The sequence below is a fragment of the Bos indicus genome, chromosome 2, assembly GCF_029378745.1.
Source record: "Bos indicus isolate NIAB-ARS_2022 breed Sahiwal x Tharparkar chromosome 2, NIAB-ARS_B.indTharparkar_mat_pri_1.0, whole genome shotgun sequence".
In the NCBI taxonomy this organism is placed as follows: Eukaryota; Metazoa; Chordata; class Mammalia; order Artiodactyla; family Bovidae; genus Bos; species Bos indicus.
This window is the reverse complement of record NC_091761.1, coordinates 118,418,397-118,446,202: the sequence shown is the minus strand read 5'-3', so window position 1 is coordinate 118,446,202 and position 27,806 is coordinate 118,418,397. Positions and strand designations below refer to the sequence as shown.

Sequence of the window (27,806 nt, the reverse complement as noted above, 5' to 3'; positions counted from 1 at the left end):
GTCATGGAGTGGAATGGCTCTGCTTAACGAGGGGAGGAATATTTCTGGAGCTGGATTTGGGGATAGGCGTTCAGGGATTGGTCAAGGGGGTGAGCGGGGAGGGTAGAGCCACTGCGTGCAGGATGGCCAGAGGACTGTATAAGAATAAGGATGCCCACTTTGTCATTGTGGTGTGGTGGGCCCTGTTTGTCTCCCCAAACTTTCAATAAAGTAGATTGCACCCAAATTGGAGGGCTCCCCCTGGAAACTGAAGGGAGACTCTTTCCATCTCAAGCTCAAACTCCTGCCCTCTGGCCCTCAGGGAGGCTCTGGGAGAGGTAGTAAAACGATTGGTGGTCCTCTGAGGACAGACAGTTCTGGGAAGGGGTCCCCATTGAGAATGGGGGTCATTTGAATGAACCTGGGATGTGGTGGAGTCAGCTCCCCATCCTCCCTGGTGAACACATTCGGCTCTTTCATCAGCACCTGGGGTGATTTTAATACAGATTATATGCCAATTATCTGTAAAAGAAGGGTACCCAAATTGATTATGAACAAAACTTTTTTGAATGATGGAATTAGCAATTTTCTTCTGGTAAGAAATTGGCATTCCTGGTAAAAGGCAGGAGCAAATTTCAGATAAACTTTAATGGAATTAAACCTGATGGAAAGCCAGTGCCCAGCCCACCTAGCTGCCTCCCCAGAAAGAAGGGACAGTGGCCATGCCTGTGTGTATCTAAGGAGACATGCAAACTCTACTTTCTCAGTTGTTCCCACAAAGAGAGGCGATTACACAAAGACAAAGTCCGTCAAGTCAAAGATATGGTTTTTCCAGTAGTCATGTACAGATGTGAGAGTTAGACAATAAAAAAGGCTGAGCACCGAATAATTGATGGTTTTGAACTGTGGTGTTGGAGAAGCCTCTTGAGAGTCTCTTGGACTGCCAGGAGATCAAACCAGTCAATCCTAAAGGAAATCAACCCTGAATATTCATTGGAAAGACTGATGCTGAAGCTGAAGCTCCAATACTTTGGCCACCTGATTCAAAGAGCTGATTCACTGGAAAAGACCCAGATGCTGGGAAAGATGGATGGCAGGAGGAGAAGGGGACGACAGAGGATGAGATGGCTGGATGGCCCCAATGACTCAATGGACATGAGTTTGAGCAAACTCTGGGAGACAGTGTATGACAGGGAAACCTGGGGCACTGCCAGTCCATGAGCTTGCAAAGAGCTGGGCACGACTGAGCGACTGAACAACAGCAACAGAAGATCTACTTGCGTCTCAGCCGGGTCTCAGCAACAGGCTTACAGTGACCTGCACAGTCCGATGGGTTCTGGGAGGGGATGCCGCACCTTGAGGGACGAGGGAACTGGACACCGTGAGGGGGAGCCTTGATTTCTTTGCCCGCACAGATGAGGGTTGCATTGCTCCTCTCTCTCCAACATTGTGATGATCGATGGAGATAAGAATGAGATGGCCATATAACTGGAAAAATAGAAGGTGGTTTGTGAATCGGGGATTTATTATTACTATCGTCTGATTCAGAGATGACCTGCTCCACATCAGAAAAGCTCAGGTAGGATGCAGGTTCTACACAGGTGTCCCTCTCCTAGGCCTTTTCAATGGCATGCCATGTCCTCACCATCCAAACATGCAACTCCCCACTCTGAATTTTTGCTATGATTGCTCTGCCTCTGAAGTGCATAGCTGCCTTCCTCCCTGCAGCAGCTTCCTGACCTCCTCCTGCGGCCTCCCCAGCAGTCAAGACCAGAGCAGGAGCTCCCCAGCTGTTTCAGCAAAGCCAAGGCCCCAGAGCCGAAATTGGGAGAAAAGGGTTAGTTGCCTTCCCAGCCCATGGCGGTCCCCACCGGGCTTCTCCCCACCCCCAGCACAGGCACAGCGACGTCTGTCTCTCTGCTGATTATGAGATAGCTCATGGCTGTTAAGTCTGCTTGAATAAGCTCTTTTGTCACAGAGAATTTTCCCATGTCAAACATTTAGTCTGCTGTGTTATGGGTCAGTGAGCAAGGAGATAAGTCTGAATTCTTAAACAAACTGGTGAACGCAAGACATCTGTCTCAAAGGCAATCAAACATCTGTCATACTCTCCCCAACTTCCAAGACCCTTTCTTAAAAAGCAGGTCATTGTTTTACATTTACCGTTCTTTGAAAATTCAGATAATATAAAAATATAGACATTGGCAGATGAAAGTCCCTCAGAAATGTGCACCTCCCCCCTTCCCCCCTCCCCAGTGTCAGAAAACTATTGTTAATATTTTGGCATATATTGCTCAGATTTTTCTTCTCTGCCCCTACTGACATACATATTAGTATCATTGCCTTCTTTTTTTATCATTGTACCATAGATGTGATTTTGCTATTTGCTTTTTGACTTAATGCAGAACTTCTTTCTGTATTAGGGTCTCATTTTTAAAACAATTGTACAGTGTTTCATTGTGTCCACGAGTAATCATTTTTAATGAGCTTCCTGTTGATAGATATTTGGAATTCAACCCTTTCCAATCCAATTTTTACTTTACGTAAACAATACTGCGATGGATATCCTTGCACATATTTTTTTATATACTTGTGAGAGTGTTTCTGTGAGTACAGGGTATATTTCTAGAAGCAGAAAAGCTGCACCAAAGGTATAAACATTTAAATTTTAGTAGGCATTGCCCAACTGACTAAGCACCGTGACTAGGGTTCAGTTCGTGGATTTCGTGAAGGTAGGAATGCCACAGGATACTTTCCCAGTGCTCACAACGGGAAGGAGTGGAGGTCCAACTTGGGTGTAACTTGGAAGTGTTTCCTCAGCTGCCTGCAAGAGTTGAGGCAACTTTGTGTGTGAGGACTAACCCAGGAGAGGATAAACTGTCGGTCTGGAAAGGACAGTCATCACTTGAGTGAATCTCAGGTAAGTTGAAGCCTGAAAGAGGGAGATTTCTGAAATTGTGTGTCTAACATAGTCCCTTTGAGAGAGACCCCTTCCTCCTCCCCCAGTTTCAAACACTAGGTTCTTGTAGGAGCTGCCCATGCTGTTGTTTGCTGGCTGAGCCAAGGGTCAGCAAATATAATCCCTGGCTAACTGGAAGCTTTCCCTAACGTTAAAAATATACATATTTATTTATTTGCCTGTGCCAGGTCTTAGCTGGGGCATGTGAATTCTTAGTTGCAACATATGGGATCTAGTTCCCTGACCAGGGGTTGAACTCATGCCCCTTGCGTTGGGAGCATGGAGTCTTAGCCAGTGGGCCACCAGGGAAGTCCCCTAACACTTTTGAATGGGAAGTAAGGGAAGACAGGGTTTTCCTGTTAGCTCAGTTGGTAAAGAAACCGCCTGCAATGTGAGAGACCTGGCTTCGATCCCTGGGTTGGGAAGATCCCCTGGAGAAGGGAAAGGCTACCCACTCCAGTATTCTGACCTGGAGAATTCCATGGACTACAGTCCATGGGTTGAAAAGAGTTGGACACCACTGAGTGACTTTTGCTTCACTTCAAGGGAAGACAAGTCTTGTTTTAGGTGAGGGGTTTGGAAATATGCGTGTCTAGAGTCAACCAGGGGTCATGGTTTCTGCACTGTGGAGAAAGAGATTTGGAGAGACTGAAGTGTTAGTTGCTCAGTTGTGTCTGACTCTTTATGACCCTGTGGACTGTAGCTCACCAGGCTCCTCTGTCTATGGGATTCCCCAGGCAAGAATACTGGAGTGGGTAACCATTCCCTTCTCCAGGGTATCTTCCTGACCCAGGGATGGAACCCACATCTCCTGTGTCTCCTACTTGGCAGGCAGAGTAGTTACCAGTGAGCCACAGCTAGGTTTGAAATCCCAAAGAGACTGAAGCTGACTCCTACATAGAAGCTGAGACAAGAGGCAAAGAAAGCTCTAGAGCCCAAGTGGTGATGGAGGCTCCGATTCTTGCCATCCCCAAGGCCCCAGGGCTAGTACTTTTGGTATGGGCCAAAAAATTAGTTTTGCCTGTCTTTGACCTTTGTATGAATAGAATTACACAATTTGTACCCATTTGTCCTTGTCTCTTTGATGCAATGGTTGGTGAGATTCATCCATGTTGTACGCAGCAGTGGCTTTTTCACTTTAACTGCCTCCAGTGACCTTGAGTATGTACCTCTGAATAGGATTTTTAGGCCACGTGATAGCTCTATGATAACATTTGAGGAACTACTAAACTGTTTCCTAAGACAATTACACCATTTAAGTTCCCACTAACATAGTGTGAGAGTTCCAATTTCTCTCCATCTACACCAGTACTGGTTATTTTGTGTCTTTTTAATTACTGTCCTCCTAATGGGTATGAACTGGTGTTCCACTGTGGTCTTGCTTTGCATTTCCCTGATGGCTAGTGATGTTGAGCAAGATTTGCAATTATTGGATATTTGCTTGTCTTTTTTGGGGGAGAAAATTCTATTCAAAACCTTGCCCATTAAAACAATTTTTTTTTAATTGATGTGTTGCAACTATTTTTTAAATATGCCGAATTTTAGGTCTTTCCTGGTAGCTCACCAGTAAAGAATCTGCCTGCAATGCAGGAGACGCAAGTTCTAACCCTGAGTCGGGAAGATCCCCTGGAGAAGGAAATGGCAACCCATGCCAGTATTATTGCCTGGATAATCGCATTAACAGAGGGGCCTAGTGGGCTACAGTCCAAGGGGTTGCAAAAGAGTCAGATATGACTTAGCAACTAAGACAACAAATACCCTTATCACATATGGGACTTGGAGATATTTTTACCCCATTATGGAGCTGACTTGTGTTTTCAAAAGATCGCTGTGGTTACTATTTTGACAGTATATTGTGGGAAGAGGGCAGAACTGGAAGCTGGGAGAACAGATAGGAGGCTAGTGTAGTCATCCGGATAAGAGATGATGGTCGTCAAAATAAGTTCTGACTTTCTAAGTTGTAAGGCAGAGCCTTGGGTCTGCTCTAAAGTCAGTCTGGTTCTGGCCTTCAACTCTCCCTGGCGCTGACCTGTTTTTCGCTACCGTTTTGCTCACCCTTCCTGGTTTCAGTTTAGGGCCATTTCCCCATCTTCCCTCCGGTTTCCCTATACGTTAGTTTCATCTGGCCACTTTGTAGGCAGTTTTGTGAACCACCCCTGTTTCCCCTTTGTAATGAGGAGGCCTTACAAATAGCTGTGAAAAGAAGGGACGCGAAAAGCAAAGGAGAAAAGGAAAGATATAAGCATCTGAATGCAGAGTTCCAAAGAAGAGCAAGGAGAGATAAGAAAGCCTTCCTCAGTGATCAGTGCAAAGAAATAGAGGAAAACAATAGAATGGGAAAGACTAGAGATCTCTTCAATAAAATCAGAGATACCAAGGGAACATTTCATGCAAAGATGGGCTTAATAAAGGACAGAAATGGTATGGACCTAACAGAAGCAGAAGATGTTAAGAAGAGGTGGCAAGAATACACAGAACAACTGTACAAAAAGGATCTTCACGACCCAGATAATCACGATGGTGTGATCACTCACCTAGAGTCAGACGTCCTGGAATGTGAAGTCAAGTGGGCCTTAGAAAGCATCACTATGAACAAAGCTAGTGGAGGTGATGGAATTCCAGTGGACCTATTTGAAATCCTGGAAGATGATGCTGTGAAAGTGCTGCACTCAATATGCCAGCAAATTTGGAAAACTCAGCAGTGGCCACAGAACTGGAAAAGGTCAGTGTTCATTCCAATCCCAAAGAAAGGCAATGCCAAAGAATGCTCAAACTACTGCACAATTGCACTCATCTCTGCTGCTGCTGCTAAGTCGCTTCGGTCGTGTCCGACTCTGTGTGACCCCAGAGACGGCAGCCCACCAGGCTCCCCCGTCCCTGGGACTCTCCAGGCAAGAACACTGGAGTGGGTTGCCATTTCCTTCTCCAATGCATGAAAGTGAAAAGGGAAAGGGAAGTCGCTCAGTCGTGTCCGACTCTTTGCGACCCTATGGACTGCAGCGTACCAGGCTCCTCTGTCCATGGGATTTGCCAGCCAAGAGTACTGGAGTGGGTTGCCATCTCACATGCTGGTAAAGTAATGCTCAAAATTCTCCAAGCCAGGCTTCAGCAATATGTGAACCATGAACTTTCAGATATTCAAGCTGGATTTAGAAAAGGCAGAGGAACCAGAGATCAAATTGTCAACATCCGCTGGATCACTGAAAAAGCAAGAGAATTCCACAAAAACATCTATTTCTGCTTTATTGACTATGCCAAAGCCTTTGACTGTGTGGATCACAATAAAATGTGGAAAATTCTGAAAGAGATGGGAATACCAGACCTCCTGACCTGCCTCTTGAGAAACCTGAATGCAGGTCAGAAAGCAACAGTTAGAACTGGACATGGAACAACAGACTGGTTCCAAATAGGGAAAGGAGTACGTCAAGGCTGTATATTGTCACCCTGCTTATTTAACTTATATGCAGAGTACATCATGAGAAACGCTGGGTTGGAGGAAGCACAAGCTGGAATCAAGATTGCCGGGAGAAATATCAATAACCTCAGATATGCAGATGACACCACGCTTATGGCAGAAAGTGAAGAAGAACTAAAAAGCCTCTTGATGAAAGTGAAAGAGGAGAGTGAAAAAGTTGGCTTAAAGCTCAACATTCAGAAAACTAAGATCATGGCATCCAGTCCTGTCACTTCATGGCAAATAGATGGGGAAACAGTAGAAACAGTGGCAGACTTTATTTTTTGGGGCTCCAAAATCACTGCGGATGGTGACTGCAGCCATAAAATTAAAAGACACTTACTTCTTGGAAGGAAAGTTATGACCAACCTAGACAGTATATTAAAAAGCAGAGACATTACTTTGTCAACAAAGGTCCATCTAGTCAAGGCTATGGTTTTTCCTGTGGTCATGTATGGATGTGAGAGTTGGACTATAAGGAAAGCTGAGCACCAAAGAATTGATGCTCTTAAACTGTGGTGTTGGAGAAGACTCTTAAGAGTCATTTGGACTGTAGGGAGATCCAACCAGTCCATCCTAAAGGAGATCAGTCCTGGGTGTTCATTGGAAGGACTGATGTTGAAGCTGAAACTCCAATACTTTGGCCACCTGATGCGAAGAGTTGACTCATTGGAAAAGACCCTGATGCTGGGAAAGATTGAAGGCAGGAGGAAAAGGGGACAACAGAGGATGAGATGGTTGGATGGCATCACCGACTCAATGGACATGAGTTTGGGTGAACTCTGGGAGTTGGTGATTGACAGGGATGCCTGGCGTGCTGTGGTTCATTGGGTCGTAAAGAGACAGACATGACTGAGGGACTGAAGTGAAATGACCTGAGAACATCCACAGCTAGGACTTTGGCTAAAGTTAGAGCAGTATCTAGGGTGCAAAATTTAAGCGAGGGATACATTAGGAGTTCGGGATGAACACAGACATCCTATATTATATAAAACAAGCAACAGGGTTCTGTTGTATAGCACAGGGAACTGGCTTCAGTATCTGTAATCGCTTATAGTGGAAAAGAATCTAAAAAAGAAAAGATGCATATATTACTGAATCACTTTGCTGTATACCCGCAACACTGTGTACAATACTTCCATAGAGTAAACAAATAAAAACATAAGGAAGAATTCACTCTCCTTCTCATCTCTCACCTTACTCTAGTCTTGACCTTAAAGAAATATCAAAGAGCCAGGAAAAAAATCCAATGAAAGTTATTTAAGATTTGCATAGTAAATATACTGAACATTACTGAGAGAATTTAAAGAAGGACAAAAGTGAAGATCTCTACCCTGGTGATGGATTAGAAGACTAAATATTTTAAAAAGTTAAATATGACAGTTCTTTCTAAATCTGCCTATAGATTCAGGGCAATCCCAGTAACAATCCCAGCTGGTTACTTTGTGGTAATTGAGATGATGATTCTGAAATTTGTGTGGAAATTAAAATAATTTAGAATAGCCAAGGAAATTCTGGGCTTCCCAGGTGGCGCTAGTCCTAAAGAACTTGCCTGCCAGTGCAGGAGACATAAGAGACATGGGTTTGATCCCAGGCTGGGAAGATCCCCTGGAAAAGGAAATGACAACCCATTCCAGTATTCTTGCCTGGAGAATTCCATGGACAGAGGAGCCTGGCTGGCTAAAGTCCATAGGGTTGCACAGAGTTGGATATGACTGAAGTGACTTAGCACACAAGCAAGGAAATTCTGAATAAAAACAAAGAAGACATGTTACCTGATTTCAAGACTTACTATGAAGCTACAACAATTAAGACAGTTTGGTGATGGTGCAAGAATAGACAAATAGATTGGCAGAATAGAAAAGAGAATCAAGAAACTGTCCTGGACTTCCCTGCTGGTCTAGTGGCTAAGACTTCATGCAGTCTTCCCAGTGCCGGGGTCTGGTGGTTGATCCCTGGTCAGGGAACTAAGATCTCTCATGCTGCAACTAAAAACTGCTGCAACCAAATAAATAAATAATAAAAATATTAAAAAAATAAAATTGGACTTAAAAAATACTGTCCTCACATACATGGTTCTTGATTTATGGCCAAAGCTCCTTGGCAAGTCAGTAAAGAAAGACTTTTGTCAATAAATGATGTGGATCAATTGAATGGGGAAAAAATAATCCTGACCCTTACCTCACACAATATATTAATTAGTTTAAGATGGATCACAGTCCTAAATGTGAAAGCTGAAAACAATAAGTGTGGTGGTATATGGTGGGATAATTTGTTATATGATTGTCCACTTCATGACAGTTCATCCACCCAGATATGTGTGTTTTTTGCTCTTCTAATCATTGAATTATAGTCCACAATAAAATTTATTTGGAAAGCAAGGTAGAAGTAAAAGAACTCGAAAATGATTACATTTTACTGTGAGTAAATTACACTTTAATAGGAAAATAAAAAGGCAAAGTAAGTCAGGGCTGATCAGAGCTAGTGTCCCTGACACTGGTCAGTCACCAAGTCCAACCTGATGAACGGTGTATCATGTGAGCCCCACCCCATGTACAATTCATCCCATTCCGAGGGCAGCGTAAGAGGAAGTGGAGGGTTCAGTAGGCAGGAAGAAGTCAGAAGAGTGGTGTGATGAGTATCTGCCTCTATTTAGATTCAGTTTCAAGATCTGATGAGCATGCAGAAGGGAATGGAAAAACCCCAAGGCCTCCCATCCCCGGGTTCTAGACAGGAAGCTCAGCGATGAGTACATCCAGAACACCAGTGTGACTGATGTGTTGACTGGATAAGCGGCAAGGTGCCACTTTGTCCCCTCATGACAACTCAAACCTGCTCTTTGAGATCATCTTATCTTTTTTCTGGTCTCTTGGTTTGCCTCTCCCTAGAAACAGACTCTGAGACAGAATTTGAGTGCAAGCTATTCATATGGAGACCATCCCAGAACACACAGGTAGGAGGAGTGAGGAGGTGAGACAGGAAAGGGAATGAGCCAGTGAAGAGTGACTTTTCTGGCCAGGGATCACAGAGCCCTGCCAGCTGTGGGGCTTGGTACTTAACCAACACCCCGCTGCTCCTCCCTGGTTGAGGACTGCTTCCAGATATGTGAGTTCTGTGGCACATCTGGTTTGCCTTGCTCAAGGCTTGGATAAAAGCCCTCAGCCAGAGTTGCAGGTATTGGCAACACGGCCTTCCTGCACAGGGTGAAATCCAAGGGGTATGGTCATGAGTGTTCACTAGAACGGGTTAAGATATAGGGAGGGTCCACAGATTTTCCAGGCCATTTTAGTCACAAGAGAAGACTCACTCCTCTTAAAGGTCAAAAAAGTCTCATCATATTTGATACTTTATTGTCCTTAAATCCTTCCCGTGCCATTAGCTGAGGCCTTCCGTGGTCTGGACACCAGCAGGAAGATGACCTAACTGTTTGTCTTTCTGTCTCCATCTTTTTCCTCCTCTACTACTTGCTCTGGTTGGTCTCTGCAGGGCTGCAGTAGAGGAGGAGACAAAAGGGGCAGGAAAGGCGTGACCTGACTAGCTCCCTTGCAATTTGGCTCTGGCGGTCTCTGCATGGTGGAGATGTCATTTGCTATGACAAGTTTTCTCAGGGAGCATTTTTTTGTGGGGGGGTTGCTTTTCGGGTGGTTGCTGCTTTTTAGGGATTCTAACCTTGCTGGGTGTCTTGCACCTGCAGTTCCCTTGAAGTGGGCAATGGCTCCCCCTGCTGGCCAACTGATTATCAGTAGGTGCCCCCCGACCTCCTCTTTCTGTTTCAGTCTCCTGCTGAACTTCACTGTGGTTCTCTGGGCAGACTCTCAAGAAGACCTGGTCCAGCTCCCTTCCTCAAGTCTAGCTCTGGCCTCTGGGAGATGCACACCCATTGTTGTCCCATCAGGCTCTCCAAGTTATAGCCATTCCCATTCCCACTCAGGTTATGCCTCTTCTTGCAAGCTGCCAGCTTCCTACGACTCACAGCGGGGAGTTCAGCGACAACCTCCAATCTTTAGATTCTGTGGATGTTGATGCAAGTCCTGTGCTTTTCGTATCTAGCTTTCCAAAGGTCTCTCTTAAAGCTCCCCTCGGTGGCTTGAGGTAGTTTGTACTGCCTTGCGACGCCAGCTTGTCAGCTAGAAGCTTTGGGTTGAGAGTAATGCAAAATCCAAGTCACAGTGGCTTAAACTATGATGCTTCTAAATTGCAAGATAAGAGTGTTTCAGGGCAGACTGATCTTGTAGTTTAAAGATCTCTCCCAAGACCCAGGGGCTTTGCGTTCTCTGCTCTGTTGCTAACCCTCTCAGCTGCGTCTGAAGATGACTGTTGCAGATGCAATTTAGGTTTCCTGTCTTCTGCTTCACATCGAGCAGTTTCCCTCCTTCTCCAGAGATCTCTCTGTCCCACCACTCTAAGGGAGGATCCTGGGAGTCATTCTGATTGACCCAGTTTAAGATACCTGTTTATGGACCAGGGACTTACGGGTGAGGGGAGGGAAGATGCTGATTGGCTAAGCCTCCCAGGGTCTGACTTGATATGACCGGAGGCATATCAGTTCCTCTGCAGTACATGGTTGGTGTGAAGAAGGGGTGAATGCACAAATGAAAACTAGGTGTTGTTAGAAAGAGGGTGATGCATAGTCAACTGTATTCGTTTCCTAGGGCTGCTGTTACAAAGAACTCTGAACTGGATGGCTTAAGACAACAGAAATTCACTGTCTCACAGTTTTAGGAGTCTGAATCAAGAGGTTGGCAGGGGAAACTCCCTGGGGGTCCAGTGGCTAAGACTCCACATTCTCACCGCTGAAGGCTTGGGTTCAGTCCTTGATCGGGAAACTAAGATCGCACAAGCCGCGTGCTGTGACCAAAAAAATGTTGGCCGGGCCTTGCTGTCTCTGACAACTGTAGGAGAGGATCCTTCTAGCTTCTGGTGTTTGCTGGTAACCCTTGACATTCCTTGGCTTATAGATATGTCACTGTAGTCACATTGCTGTCCTCTCCCTGTGCATCTTCATGTTGTTTTCTGAGTGTTTTTGTGTTCACAAGATGCTCTCTTCTCTTACAAAGACACCAGTAAGACTGGATTAAAAACCCACTCTACTAGTGTATGACCTCACTTTAACTTACAATGACCCTATTTCCAAGTAGAGTCACCATCTGAGATACTGAGGATTAAGGCTTCAACATACCTTTTTTGGGGACACCATTCAACTCATAACAACAACAGACATCTATGTAAAACTATTCTCACAGCTTATTTTCACACAGAAGCATTTAATCTGATTATGTAATTTACTCATCACACTTGAATGAAAATGACATTTGCTTATTTCTCATAAGCAATTTCACTTAAAAGAAGAAAGCAAGAAGAAATATTAACCCCCTCAGAAGTTATTCAAAAGTTCATGCTATCTATTCTGAAGATAAACTCCAAAGAGGAGTATCAAAAATATTTTTACATTGACAATATCATTAGCATATAGGCAGAGCCTTCAAAGAATGATATTGTGGCCACTCACTCATTTGGATAAGTACCTTCTGGTGAATATGGGGACAGTCACTATCTTTATTTCCCTCTGAAAGGAACCTGGAGAAAGGTCAGAAGAAAATCTCTGTGGAGTGATCTCATTAGCTGCTCACTAAGAGCTTCTTGGGCTTGCCTGATGGTTCAGACGGTAAAGAATCTGCCTGCAATACAGGAGACCTGTGTTCAATCCCTAGATTGGGAAGATCCCCTGGAGAAGGGAACAGCAACTCATTCCAGTATTCCTGTCTGGAGAATTCCATAGACAGAGGAGCCAGGGGGGCTACAGTCCATGGAGCCACAAAGAGTTGGACACGACTGAGTGACTAACACACTTCCAAGAGCTTCTTAACTTCTCTGCCTCCCTGTGGTTACCCTGCATGTCTTGTATATATCCATCTCTTCCTCTCTCATTTTATCCATTTGTCTATTATCTATGTTTCTGTCCAATCTATACATATTTAACCATTTAATTACATACATAAATCATGTTTACTGTGATTTACAGTGGGGATGTGGGTCGGTGGGGATATAATTTTTCTCCCCAGGGGACACTGAGCAATGTCTGGAGACCTTTTGTTTGTCACAGCTGGTGGGTGCTATTGGCATCTAGTGGGTAGAGGCCAGTAATGCTGCTAAACATCCTATAAGACACAAGACAGCCCCCACAATAAAGAATTGTCTTGCCCCAAATGTCAATACTGCTAAGTTTGAAACATCCTTTGTAGAACAATAGGAACTTCGAAGAAACAAATGTAAAAATAGTATCTACTGGGGATTTTTATAATTAACATTTTGGCCAAATTCTTCCAGATTTTTTTTAATGCACATAGATACATTTGGAAATAATTACAGATGCATGAAGAAATACGATTATCATATACATCCTGTTGTGTAACCTTTTCCACATAATATCACTCCATTTTAATATCTGTCACATCGTTTTTCTCATTAAAAAATAAACTTTAAAAAACAAAAGTTTTACATTCATGCAGTTAAAAATGAGAATTGCAGAAGTGTGTAAAGTAAAAAAAGTTCTTCCACAGTGGTTATGTAGAACTTAATACACGTGAATTCTTTAAACACCACAAATTGGATTATGCAATAGCCCTGCTGTGCACTCTGCCTTCGTTGCTTAATGATGTATCTTAGCACAATTCCCATGTCCACACATATGGATCCATCTCATTCTAAGGAACAGGTAATACAGCTACATTTTGTTGTTGTTCAGTCACCAAGTCGTGTCCGACTCTGTGTGACCCCACGGACCGTAGCACATCAGGCCTCCCCGTCCCTCACCATCTCCTGGAGTTTGCCCAAGTTCATGCCCATTGAATCAGTGATGCCCATCTTTGGATGAAATGCTCCTTTGATATCTACAATTTCTTTGAAGAGATCTCTAGTCTATTCGGTTGTTTTTCTCTATTTTTTAGCATTGTTCATTGAAGGAGGCCTTCTTTTCTCTCCTTGCTATTCTCTGGAACCCTGCGTTTAGTTGGGTGTAACTTTCCCTTTCTCCTTTGCTTTTGCTTCTCTTCTTTCCTCAGCTATTTGTCCAACATGGCTGCACAGTGTGACCTATGGTGTGAGTGGGCCTCATCCAATCAACTGAAGGCCCGAATAACACAAAAGACTGGCCTCTCTCAAGCAGGAAGAAGTTCTGCCTGAAGATGACCTCTGAACTTGAACCACAGCATTGGCTTTTCCCTGGGTTCCCAGCCTCCTGCTCACCCTGCAGATTTTGGACTTGCCAGCTCCATAATTACATCAGTAATTCCTTGAAATAAATTCTTTCTCTCTGCACACGCACACACTCACACACACACACACAGCCTCTGTTCTATTTCTCTGGAGAACCCTGATTAAGACATCATGTCTCTGGTCTCAATAACATCTAGAACTGATGGGAAGTTTATATTATCCTCACACATATTACTATAAGGAAGGGCGAAGTAGAAGAATATCTTGGTCAAGTCTCCAAGAGTAAATGGGAGAGGATTTTCCTGTTGAGCTCGGGGGCAGTGTTGACCCAATCTACAGTTGGCAAAGAAAGACCTCTCCAGAAGGAACACAACTGCAGAGGTCAGGCCAGAAGGAACACAACTGCAGAGGTCAGGCAGATAGCTCCAGCTTATAGTGGTCTAATCAGAGGGGACCTGTTAGTCTCCCAGTGCTGCTGCAACAAACCGCCACACATCGAGTGGCTTAAAACAATGAATGTTTTTATCTCAAAGTTCTGTTGGTCAGAAATCTCAGCTAGGGACCTCTTCTGAGGGTCTCTTAAGACTGAAATTAGGGTATTGGCCAGCTGTGTTCCTACTGGGAGGCTCTGGGAAGAATCTGCTTCCAGGTTCATTCAGGTTGTGGGCAGAATGCACTTCCTTGTGGTTGCAAGACTGAGGTCCCCATGTCCTCATTGGTCATCAGCTGGAGGAGCTTCTCAACTTCCAGAAGCTGCCTGCATCCCTTGACTTGTGGCCCTTCTTCTGTCCTCAAAGCCAAAACTGATGTTGAGTGGTGTTGATGTGTTGAGTCCTTCTTAAATTCTAAATATCTCTGACTTCTTCTTTTGTTTTCAAGGGCTAATGTGGTCACATTGGGTCCACCTGGACAATCCAGCTTATCTCACTATTTTAAGAGCAGTTGATTAATAGCCTTGAGTACATCTACAAATTCCCTTTTGTCATGTAAGGCAAAATAATTGAGGTTGTGACACCAGAGTGTGAAAGTTATAGGGGCCAAAATTCTGCCTACCTCAGTGACCTTGAAAGTAGGTTTCCCCGGACCAGAGGACAAGCATGGTCCGGAAGTATGTTCAGATCTTACTTACAGGCTTCCCAGGTGGCTCAGTGGGTAAAGAATCTGCCTGTAATGTAGGAGACACAGGAGACGTGTGTTCAATCTCTGGGTCTGGAAGATCCCCTGGAGAAGGGCATGGCAATCCACTCCAGTATTCTTGCCCGGAGAATCCCATGGACAGAGGAGGCTGGTGGGCTACAGTCCATGAGGTCGCAAAGAGTCAGACATGACTGTAGTGACTGAGCATGATCTTACTTCCTGGGAGATGGAAAAATGCTTCTTAATTTCAGTGTGCAATTTTCCCAACTTGGAGGGATCAAAGACTGTAGTCTCTGGTCCTTCCTCTGCCTAGAGCAATTTCTGCAAGAAGCAGGCTTCTTCTTGGTGCAGGGCCTGGGATAGGCTGGGTGTGATGTCATCAGACAACTCATGGCCCCCTGGACTCCTCACAGATGCTGATGCCTTTCCCCTGTGTTGTGATCCCAGGGTCACACCAACAACGTGACCCGAACTCGCAAACTGCCTAAGATGCTGAATGCATTTGACATCAGGAATTTATATCTGGATTTTTTTTTTTTTTCTGGTAGGATAGCTTTGATCCAAAATGTCAGAGACAGAGTCATATTTCAGAAGGCTCACTGTTGCATAAGCTGGCAAGCAGCATGGCTCAAAGCCTCTGAATGGTAAATACTAGCAGAGAAGAGCAGTGATGACTGGGAGGGATCCAGACCAAGGGAGAAGCCAGAGGGCTTACAGGGCACTTAGCAGAAGAAAGTTCAATGAGCAGAGAGGCTGAGGTTGAAGGGAGGCGGGGAGGAGCTGGGATGGAGTGAACTACCCTGGGAAGGGAGAGACGGAAAGAAATTGAGAGAAAGAAGAAATGAGAAATGTAAGAGGGAGAGACAGAAGAGATTCTGAAGGTGAAAGGAAAATTTACTTCCTGTGAATATGATACAGAACATGAAAATTTCAACTTAAAATCATCCAACACAGTCCATCAATTTCACATTCAAGCAAAGTCCTAAAACAGCCTCCCAGGCCCTCCGCCATCTGTCTATCTGCCTCCTCTCTGAGACCACCTCACCAGCTCCCCCTTCACTGGTCTGCTGGTCACATTGGTCTCTACCGTGGGGCCTTAGTGCCAAAGCAAGTGTCAGACCCAGGGACGAAGGCCAGAATAAAAGACCTAGAGGACAGAAACAGAAAGAGAAGAAAATATGGGGCAAGAGGAATATTTGAAAGGAAAGGGCCAGGAATAGCATTTAAGTCAAGTTTTCAGATGTTTGATGTCATGGTCTTCAACCATCAGAGGCTGGTGTGGGCTCACAGCCGACCTGTGAGTCCCTCTTCCTCCCTGATGGAGGCTGAGGAAGACGGTCCAGCATCTCACAGCTTCCTCCCCAAGTGCCTGGCCTCTCCCTTGTCTAGCTGAGGGATTTCTGCGACACTGTGGGAGCTGGCTGGGCTGCAGGCAGCAAACCTTGGAAATTCCGAGCTGTTATTGTCCCTGGGAGCAATCAGTGAGTGGAGAACAGGAGTCAGCCCGTGGAGCTGCCACCTCCTCCCTTCATGAGCTGGTTCAGCGGCGTGGGCCATAGTTCCTCAGGGAGTTCTGTCAGAGACAGAGCCACTGATGTCCCTACTTCAAAAACAGGCCGTTTGTTCTGTCTTTCCCTCCCCTCTGCAGTCCCTCCATCATGTGTGTGTCCTAGTCCACTTCTCAAAGAAATGACCTGCTCCTGGTCCTCAGAGGGGACACAAAATCTTAGCTCTACTCATCTTAAGCTTGCAATGGGGGAATCTAATAAAAAGACAGATTAACAAGAGAAAACTGGTTTATTAACTCGAGTAGGATGTGGGAGAAACCGCCAGAAAAAGTAACTCAAAGTGGAGGCTTACAACCCTGGCTTATTAGCATCTTCAACAAAGATCAAAAACCTGCAGAGAAATGAGAGGACAGGGGAAAGCAGGTTTAGGTTTTCTAGGGTGACAAACGGCAATAAGGTAAATAAATACATGGGAGGAAGCTGACGGCGTAAAGCTTGCTTGCAGATTCCACTGGGGCTGCTAACAGTCTGTGGCCAGCCCAGGGATAATTTATATTCTATCTTTAGGCAGAAAGGGATTTCCCAGCTGGCACTAGTGGTAAAGAATCTGCCTGCCAATGCAAGAGACCCAAGAGACACAGGTTCGAACCTTGGATCGGGAAGATCCCCTGGAGGAGGAAATGACAACCAACTCCAGTATCCTTGCCTGGAGAAGTCCACTGATAGAGGGGCCTGGCAGGTTACAGTCCATAAGGTCGAACAGAGTTGGATGTGACTGAACAACTTAGCACGCATGCGTTTAGGCAGAAAAGCAGAGGGTAGAGAGAGCTTTTCCTGTGTTTGCTCTTTCTTAATTGCCTTCAGCTCAAAATAATTTTAATGACAAAGAGGCATTTTTGTGGGGACTTCCTTCACCTGCTCTGTGGGAACTTGAACTAGTATCTGATCATTGGTTTCCAATTCTGCAAAATTTCTTACAGCACAAGCAGATCTTAGAATGAATCCAGGACTGTCATGGAAGTTCAGGGAGAGGACGCTACAGACTGGTTTGATGACCTTGGCTTTTACCCTGAGCAAACTAGCAAGGACTGGAGAATTTTAAGCAAGGGAGTGACAGCATCCAACTCACCCTTTAAAGGATCATTCTAGCTCCAGGCATGCTCACTCACTCAGCAGTGTCTGACTCTTTGAGATGCCATGAACTGTACCCTGACAGGCTCCTCTGTCCATGGGATTTCCCAGGCCAGAATACTGGCGTGGGTTGCCATTTCCTCCTGCAGGGGATCTTCCTGACCCAGGGATTGAACTCACATTTTCTGCATGGCAGCCAGATTCTTTGCCACTTGAGCCATCGGGGAAGCCTCTGCCTGTTTAACATCTCCTCCTGGAGCTCAGACAGAGGAGCTTGGTGGGCTACAGTCCATGGGGTCTCACAGAGTCAGACATGACTGAGTGACTACACACACACATGCATACATACATACCCACATATATTCAAATAAGCTCAGGTGAGACATTTGGCTAGGTGATGTGTTTGAGAATCATCCTCTCAGAGATGGTATCGAAAGCTGTGAGGCTGGGTGAGATCTCTGAGGAATAGTTAGGAAAGGAATGAAATCCAAGAATCGAACCCTGGGCCATGTCCTCACTTAGAGGCCAGGGAGATGTGGAGAAACCAGCAAGAGATAGGGAGAAAGCAGTCCTGGAGGAAGTCCAGGAGAGAGTCAAGTCTCTGAAGCCAAGAGCAAGTGTAATAAGGAGGGAGTGGCAGGTTGTGCCAGAAGTTTCAGTTAGATTAAGGATGAAGGTTGACCATTGGATTCAGCAACATAAAAGTTGGCTCATGACCCCAACAATGAGCCATGTTGGTGAGTGGTGGGACTAAGAGCCCTGCTACACTGGTTCAAGAGAGAAGGGAGAAGGGGAAGTGGAGAGAGTGAACAGAGACCTCTCTGGAGCATTTTGCTGTAAAGGCAAAGACAGAAATGCAGCAGTGGGTGGAGGGGCTAACGGGACAGGAAACGGTGATGTTAGGAAGAGATAATAGTGAGAGTCCCTTGGACTGCAAGGAGATCCAACCAGTCCATCCTAAAGGAAATCAGTCCTGAATATTCATTGCTGAAGCTAAAGGTCCAATACTTTGGCCACCTGATGGGAAGAACTGACTCCTTGGAAGAGACCCTGATGCTGGGAAAGATTGAAGGCAGGAGGAGAAGGTGACGACAGAGGATGAGATGGTTGGACGGCATCACCGACTGGATGGACATGAGTTTGAGCAAGCTCCGGGAGTTGGTGATAGACAGGGAAGCCTGGTGTGTTGCAGTCCACAGGGTCTCGAAGAGTGAGTGACTGTCCTGTGACTGAGTGACTGAACTGAACTGTACTGAACTGATAATAGTGTGTTCCTATGCTGCTGGGAAAGAGCCAGAACTAGTGGAAAACCTGATGATGCAGTAGGTGGAGGGTAGGATTGCAGAAGAGATGCCCTTGAGGAGGTAAACAGGGTCCAGTGTGCCAGTGAGGGATGTAGCCTTAGTTGAGGCACAAGTGAATCATCCATGGTAACTTTGTAGGCAAGATAAAAAAGTATTACATATGACAGCCCCATGGTAGACATTATAACAGAGTGCCAATAAGGGACTGAAGGGGTTATCAGAACCGTTCCCTCCACGGATGACTCCACTGTGTCTGGATGGTTTTGTACATGAAAATTTGGGTCACAGGATAAGTGTTCCCTCCTTACAGTGCTGGGCTGTGTGTATTTAGTTGTATCCGACTCTTTTGTGATCCCATGGACTTTAGCCTGCCAGGATCTTTCGTCCATGGGATTTTTCCAGGCAAGAATACTGGAGTGGGTTGCCATTTCTTACGCCAGGGGATCTTCCTGACCCAGGGATGGAACCCGTGTCTCCTGAGTCTCCTGCACTGGCAGGCAGATTCTTTTCCACTGCGCCACCTATGCTCCCAGTCTATAAAATCATTCTGTTCTATTTTCCTCATAGTCTTATTCCTTGTTCTCTGTAACAACTCTTATTTCATTGATTAGCAACCACTGAGACTGCTTCTTTAAAAATTATTTACATGGAGAATTATTTATAAGAGTTAGCCAGCATCATGGAAGGTATTTATAATCATTTTTATAACTGATAAAATTACAAATATAATAATTTACAATATTGTGCATTAGATGTACAGCTAAATGATCCAGTTATATACACATATAACTGTTATGTACATACATACTGGCTTCCCAGATGGTGCAGTGGTAAAAAGTCCGCTTGCCAGTACAGGAGATGTAAGAGATTGGGTTTAATCCCTGGATCCAGAAGATCCCCTGGAGAAGGAAATGGCAACCAGATCCAGTATTCTTGCTTGGAAAATTCCCTGGACAGAGGAGCCTGGTTGGATACAGTCTATGGGGTTTCGAAGTATCAGATATGACTAAGCTCGGGTGCACACACACACACACACACACAAACATACAGACATACACACATTGTTGTTCAGTCACTCAATAATGTCTGATTCTTTGCAACCCTGTGGACTGCAGCACTCCAGGATTTCCTGTCCTTCGCTATCTCCTAGAGTTTGCTCAAACTCATGTCCATTGGATCAATGATGCCATCCAACCTTCACATTCTCTGTTGCCCTTTCTCCTCCTGCCTTCCATCTTTCCCAGCATCAGGGTGTTTTCCAATAAGTCGGCTCTTTGGATCAGGTGTTCAAAGTATTGGAGCTTTAGCATCAGTCCTTCCAATGAATATTCAGGACTGATTTCCTTTAGGATTGACCGGTTTGATCTCCTTACTGCTCAAGGGACTCTCAAGAGTCTTCTCTAGCACCACAATTCAAAAGCATCACTTCTTCGGTGTTCAGCCTTCTTTATGGTCCAACTCTCACATCCACACATGACTACTGGAAAAGCCATAGCTTTGAATATACAGACCTTTGTCAGCAAAGTAATGTCTCTGCTTTATAATATGCTGTCTAGGTTTGTCATAGCTTTTCTACCAAGAAGCAAATGTCTTCTAATTGCATGGCTACAGCCACTGTCTGCAGTGATTTTGGAGCCCAAGAAAATAAAGTTTGTCACTGCTTCCATTTTCCCCCCATGTATTTGTCATGAAGTGATGGGACTGGATGCCATGATTTTAGTTTTTTGAAAGTTGAGTTTTAAGCCAGCCTTTTCACTCTCCTCTTTCACCTTCATCATGAGGCTCTTTAGTTTCTCTTCACTTTCTACTACTAGGGTGGTGTCATCTGCATATCTGAGGTTATTGATATTGCTCCCGGCAATCTTGATTCCAGCTTATGATTCATCCCGCCTGGCATTTCTCATGATGTACTCTGCATATAAGTTAAATAAGCAGGGTGACTATACAGCATTGACTCACTCCTTTCTGAATTTAACCCATACTTTGTTCCAAGTAAGGTTCTAATTGTTGCTTCTTGCCCTGCATACAGGTTTCTCAGAGGCAGGTATAGTGGTCTGGTATTCCCATCTCTTGAAGAATTTTCCACAGTGTGTTGTGATCCACACAGTCAAATGCTTTAGCATAGTCAATGAAGCAGAAGTAGATGTTTTTCTGGAATTCCCTTGCTTTTTCTATGATCCATCGAATGTCGGCAATTTGATCTCTGGTTCCTCTGCCTTTTCTAAATCCAGCTTGTACATCTGGAAGTTCTCAGTTCACATCCTGTTGAACAGACTTTATTTTTATTTGGTTTCAACTTTCAGGACTTGTGATGTGAAGTTCTTTTGCTTATGATTTCCTCGTCACGAGACTGGGAAACACGCATCTCCGGGCACGTTGCTCCTGCTTCAGTGTTTGCTTGAATCTGCCTGATGCTTTTTGTGGATACAATTTCCTGGGGCTGGAGCCATGATGCCATCTTAGTTATGACTGTCAGTTTGAGAAAACCCACCCCGTTCTCTGTGTGGGACTCCTCATGAATGCACGAAGAGTTTGGTTCCGTCTGCCAACCACACACGTCACAGAGGGAGTTCCCACTGGAACATGACCTCTGGTGTGAAGCCACTTCTCTACACACATCACCTCCAGAGGTCACATCCTGCACATGAACTCGCGCTGGACAACAGTTACGACAGTGCACGGATGAGCCCTCCCCAGGACAATGTCCACCCACAGCAACCCACTTCTCATCTCCCCTTAAAAGACAACTGTCAGCTGCAGTTATGCTCACCTTAATACCCAGATCTTTCTTCTCTGTGCAAGCCACCATTGAGACTCCTAAGAAGCATTCTCAGATTCAAAATCTGTAAGGCAAGCCAGTGGAAGTCAACAGGCTCCGTGCTGAGGTGGAGGCTGTCCAGATGAATGTGCAGACACCATGTCGCTGCTCTGTAGCTTCAGATAGCCCTTGGTTCACTGCTGGAGTCCTCTGAGGGAAGCTCACCTCATAGCATTCCCAGCCTAAGGGGGAAGTCCGGAGGGCAGGAATGTCTGGTCCTCGAGGACTTCTAGGCCCAAGGACATTCTCAGGGACAGCTCAGAAGTGGGAGTGGAAAAGAGTCAAAGACATAGGATCCTCACAATTTGAACTAAGACCTCTCTGTCTAGGTCATGAATCCAATTATGGGCATATAAACTGCCAAACAGGAAAACCATCTCAGGCACCAATTTCTTATATTATTTCACTCCCTTTTATTTAGAAGGAAATAATGTCACTTCTGGGCTTCCCTGATAGCTCAGTTGGTAAAGAATCCACCTGCAATTCAGGAGACCCCTGAATGGGGAAGAGAGACCCCTGGGTCAGGAAGATCTGCTGAAGAAGGGATAGGCTACCCACTCCAGTATTCTTGGGCTTCCCTTGTAGCTCAGCTGGTAAAGAATCCACCTGCAGTGCGGGAGACCTGGGTTCAATCCCTGGATTGGAAAGATCCCCTGGAGAAGGGAAAGGCTACCCACTCCAGTATTCTGACCTGGAGAATTCCATGGACTGTAGTCCATGGGGTGGCAAAGAGTCTGACACAACTGAGCGACTTTCATAATGTCACTTCTAGGGCTTCCCAGGTAGCTCACTGGTAAAGAATCCGCCTGCCAAGTAGGAGACATGGGAGACCTGGGTTCCATCCCTGGGTGGGGAAGATCCCCTGGAGAAAGAAATGGCAACCCACTCCAGTACTCTTGCCTGGGAAACCCCATGGACAGAGGAGCCCATGGGGTGGCAAAAGAGTCAGACGGGCTTTGCAACTAAACAAACTCTATCACTTCTAACCTTGATTTTGGGATCTTTGTTTAGAGGATTAAAAAATGAGTTCTACTTTTTCAGGACTGACAACAGGATGAATTAGGAGAGGAAAAGTTTTAAGACATTTCTAAAGGGAACTGACCAATAACAACATTCAGCCACCAGGGGGCAGTGTAGACGTTCTGAAGGTTCTGGAGCCGGGAACGGGGTGAAGAACCTTAAAAAATGAAAAAAAAAATTAAATTTGTTTATTTTTAATTGAAGGATAATTGCTTTACAGTATTGTGTTGGTTTCTGCCACACATCAACATGAATCAGCCATAGGTCTACCCATGTCCCCTGCCACTTGAACATCCCTCCTACGTCCCCGCATCCCACCCTGAAAAATGCAGATTTAAAGCGAAGTTTCATCTGCTAAAATTAGAATTTTAAAATAGTAACCCCGGTAGCATGCTTCTCCTTTCATCTTGCTCTGTGTGCTCCGGATGAAAACTGACGCTGGCCGCAGTTTGCAGCAGGTTCCTGGAGGATCCCGGACTGATTGGTTGCTAATTGGAGAGGTCTTGGGGTGGGGTGGGGGGGGGGCTGTTTAGGTTTAAGATGAGTGGCAAGAGCAGCAGGGAGTGGAGGGAGGCCCTTTAAAGGGGCTCAGGGCAGCGGCTACTTACACACTGGGTCAAAACCACGTTTGATAACGTGCATCGCTTTAGAGGAACGTCTTGGCTGACTTTTGCCCTACAAGGGGGAGGGTGGTTTGGGAAAGTGCGTGGCTGGCTACCAGGGGGTTGAGCTTGCGTTAGCAGCTGACTTCCAGTAAGCGACCTTGTGCCGGCGGGGAAGTCCCTACCCGTCCCCAACATCCGGTGTTTGCTGGTCGAAAACCGCTCCTGCCTGATCTTCTGTCTGATCTTCTGTTACCCAAGCGCGGCTTCAGTTGCTCGTCCCTTGTCTGGATCCGATCATGATTACTTCCTTTGCGGACAGGAGTTCTTCTTCACCTTTGCCATTAAGTCCATCTTGGCCACACCTAGTTCACCCCAGGATGAAATTTAGGGAAAAGAGGAGGAGGGCCCCCTGGAAGGCTCCCTTCAAGCGGAGACCAGTGCTTTCTGCCGGAGCTTGTTTCGAGTTTGTTGAAACCAGCAGAATAGGAAGCTCAGGTGTAGCTCTGAGAAGTTGCTGATATTTGTCAAGACCTGAGTGATCTGTTAGGATCTCACTCTTCACTCTCTCTGAGACCTTGCTGGGTGCCTCCCACCCTGTGGCCAGTTTCTGCTAGTACAGCTGTTGTCTAAGTGGAGAGACAGACTTTGGAGCTTGACATTTTGCCATCTTTCCTGACTCCCCCTCGCATAATTAAGCCCCATAGTAAAATTGTTGCTGTTGTTCAGTCACTCAGTCGTGCCCAACTCTGCATGGACTGTGGCATGCCAGGCTTCCCTGTCCTTCACTATCCCCTGGAGTTTGCTCAAACTCATGTCCATTGAGTCAATGATGCCATCCAACCATCTCATCCTCAGTCGTCCCCTTCTCTTCCTGCCCTCAGTCTTTCTCAGCATCAGGGTGTTTTCCAGTGAGTCAGCTTTTCACATCAGGTGGTCAAAGTATTGAAGCTTTAGCTTAGTCCTCCCAATGAATATTCAGGGTTGATTTCCTTTAGGATTGACTGGTTTGATCTCCTTGCAGTCTAAGGGACTCTCAAGAGTCTTCTCCAGCATCACAGTTCGAAAGCATCAATTCTTTGGTGCTCAGCCTTCTTTATGGTCCAATTCTCACCTCCGTACACTACTGGAAAAATCATAGCTCTGACTATATGGACCTTTGTCCGCAAAGTGATGTCTCTGCTTTTTAATACACTGTCCAGATTTGTCAAAGCTTTTCTTCCAAGGAGCAAGCATCTTTTAATTTCATGCCTGCAGTCACCAAGGACCCAAAGAAAATCTCCCCTGTTTTGTAAGATAACACCACCCTTATGGCAGAAAGTGAAGAACTAAAGAGCCTCTTGTGGAAAGTGAAAGAGGAGAATGAAAAAGTTGGCATAAGGCTCAACATTCATGAAACTAAGATCATGGCATCCAGTCCCATCACTTCATGGCAAATAGATGGGGAAACAGTGGAAACAGTGGCTGACTTTATTTTTCTGGGCTCCAAAATCACTGCAGATGGTGATTGCAGCCATGAAATTAAAAGACGCTTACTCCTGGGAAGGAAAGTTATGACCAACCTAGACAGCATATTAAAAAGCAGAGACATTGGAGAAGGCAATGGCACTCCACTCCAGTACACTTGCCTGGAAAATCCCATGGACAGAAGAGCCTGGTAGGCTGCAGTCCACCGGGTCACTAAGTCAGACACGACTGAGCGACCTCACTTTCACGCATTGGAAAAGGAAATGGCAACCCACTCCAGTGTTCTTGCCTGGAGAATCCCAGGGACTGGGGAGCCTGTTGGGCTGCCGTCTCTGGGGTCGCACAGAGTCGGACACAACTGAAGCGACTTAGCAGCATCAGCAGCAATGATAATTAATTAATAATTAATTGATTAATGATTAATCAAGTGTCAGTTTCCTTTATATATATTAAATTATCACAGAAATAACAAATGAGGGAGAGAAATGAATCTCAAGAGATCATTTCATTAGGCCTCTTACTGTCAGAATATTGAACACTGCAACCATCCAGGACTATCCCCTAGTGCAGTCCTAGCATGTAACCTCTTCTTTATGTCTGTCTGAAGTCCAGGCAGCTTTAACTTAAGCCCCTGCCCTCATTGTTTTACCTTCTTTGGGGAAAGATCTCAAAAAGGCTAAGATTATAATAAATTATGGCAAATTCAAATAATTAATACTGTTCAACATTCTGTTCTACTTGCTCTTGTAGGAGAATATTTAACAATGGAAAAAGAATCAAAATATTTTCTTAGTGAAACAGCAAATTAAAAATCAATAGACTCCAAAATTGTATTTTTATAATTATAAAATACAAATATTATGTGATACAATATAGCTATGATTTCTAGAGGAAAAGAATATGGTAGATATAAAATAAATATTAACAGTGATTATCCAAGTGAAAAAAAAAATAAAAAAAAAATAAAAAGCAGAGACATTACTTTGCCAATAAAGGTCCATCTAGTCAAGGCTATGGTTTTTCCAGTGGTCATGTATGGATGTGAGAGTTGGACTATAAAGAAAGCTGAGCACTGAAAAATTGATGCTTTTGAACTGTGGTGTTGGTGAAGACTCTTGAGAGTCCTTTGGACTGTGAGGAGATCCAACCAGTCCATCCTAAAGGAGATCAGTCCTGGGTGTTCATTGGAAGGACTGATGTTGAAGCTGAAACTCCAATACTTTGGCCACCTGATGTGAAGAGTTGACTCATTTGAAAAGACCCTGATGCTGGGAAAGATTGAGGGCAGGAGGAGAAGGGGATGACAGAGGATGAGATGGTTGGATGGCATCACCGACTCAATGGACATGGGTTTGGGTGGACTCTGGGAGTTGGTGATGGACAGGGAGGCCCGGTGTGCTGTGGTTCATGGGGTCGCAAAGAGTTGGACACAACTGAGCGACTGAACTGAACTGAACTGTTTTGTAAGTTAAGCTCCCAAAGGGGTTGTAGCCCAAAGTGCCCCAGGCTGATGTCCTTGCTCGCTTAGACCTAGCTGCAGAGGACCAGGTAGAGTCTGGATTCTCAGTGTCCGGGCTGCAGCAGCTATGCCTCTTGGAAGATGTGGTTCTTTTCGCTCTGCCAACCCAGTGTCATCTATGCCTTGGTCTCTTATGTGTCCTGTGTTTCTTGAGTCCCTGGAGCAAGAGGGTAACCAGAACTAACAAGAATATCACAAGTCTGGTTCCACCCCACAGAATTAAACAAAGAAATCAAAACAAACAAACAAACAAAAAAAAAAACCAAGAAAATTTGAAGCCAACCTAGAAATGTATAATCTGATCCCAGGACACCAATGGCTATACACTAGTAAAAACTTCCTCTTATCTGGGGTGTGAGCAACAAACAGATCAAACCACAGAGGAAAGAAAAATTGTTGGTCACTGTCTAGAGTCCATTGTGGAACTTAATTTTAACCTGGGTTAGTTTCCATCTGAAGGTCAAATGTGGCACTATGTGCTGGGGAAAATCTACTTATCTGAGTGCCCTAGCGAATGGCATCTGTCTTGTACACTTTGTAAATTTTCAGGGAGAGCATCATCAGTTCCAAGGCTTCCAGTGGTTTCCTTCTCCTCCATGGTGTCCACCTCGGATATTTAAAACCTCTTGATTTTCACTGGCCCTTTGAGCCCTGTGCTCTGGCCACACCACTGATAAATCAGTGTTGGACCTGTCTAGGAAGGTAGCTTCATCTATAACAGGCACCTCTCCAAGCAAAGGCTATAGCTATGTGTCTCTCTTGGTTTCAGTGGGGATTTGAGGAGGCTTCACAATAACACACATTTTACTTGCTTGAGTTCAGATCCACTTAAGGGAGAGATATAGAGTCAAGCATTTGGAGATTGTAACCTCAGTTTTAGTACTAATCAAAACTGGATTGGCAGAATTCCCAGATGGTTCAGTGGTTAAGACTGAGCTTCCAAGGCAGGGGTCATGGGGTTCCATCCCTGGTCCAGGAACTAAGATCCCACATTCCATGTGTTGAGGCCAAAAAAACCCCCCAAAAAACCAACCCTCAAGAAACTGGATTGGGGGACATAAAAAACTCTCAAGAAACTAGATTGGGGGACATGGCTTAGATATAAGAACAGTAGTGTTCCTCATAATGGGAGCCATGATCAAGGAACTGCTGTAGCCAGGTGGGCTTCCCAGGGGACTCAGTGGGAAAGAATCTGCCTGCCGTCAGGAGAGGTGGGTTCAATCCCTGAGTCAGGAAGATACCCTGGAGAAGAAAAGGGCAACCTCTTCCAGTATTTTAACCTGGGTAATCCCACGGACAGAGGAGCCTGGCAGTCTCCTGGGGTCACAAAAGAGTTGGACACAATTTATTGACTAAATAACAACAATTTTGACTCAAACTGGCCTAAAAATGAGAATATATATATATATATATATATATATATATATATAAAAAATAGACTTCCCTGTAGCTCAAGTGGTTAAGAATATGCCTGTGAAGAAGGAGACCAGGGTTCGATTCCTGGGTTGGGAAATTTCTCTGGAGGAGGGAATGGCAATCCACTCCAGTATTCTTGCCTGGAGAATTCCATGGACAGAGAAGCCTGGCAGGCTACAGTCCATGCGGTCGCAAAGAGTCGGACATGACTGAGTGACTAACACACATATCTAATATATAAAATATTTTATTGAGGTATAGTTGACTTACAGTACTA

At 45.0% G+C, this 27,806-nt stretch overlaps 1 long non-coding RNA gene across 2 annotated transcripts; it reads right to left on the bottom strand.

The window, feature by feature from the left end:
- Positions 1–712: 712 nt before the first annotated feature.
- Positions 713–23,789, bottom strand: LOC139177598 (uncharacterized). 2 transcript variants are annotated; one of them, XR_011562109.1, is made up of 3 exons: positions 23,134–23,789; positions 21,458–22,682; positions 713–1,467 (listed from the first exon to the last, which is right to left on the bottom strand). It is a non-coding gene; the product is annotated as an uncharacterized lncRNA (long non-coding RNA). The 2 variants fall into 2 exon arrangements; XR_011562108.1 differs by lacking the exon at positions 713–1,467 and having other exon boundaries at positions 16,523–22,682.
- Positions 23,790–27,806: the final 4,017 nt, after the last annotated feature.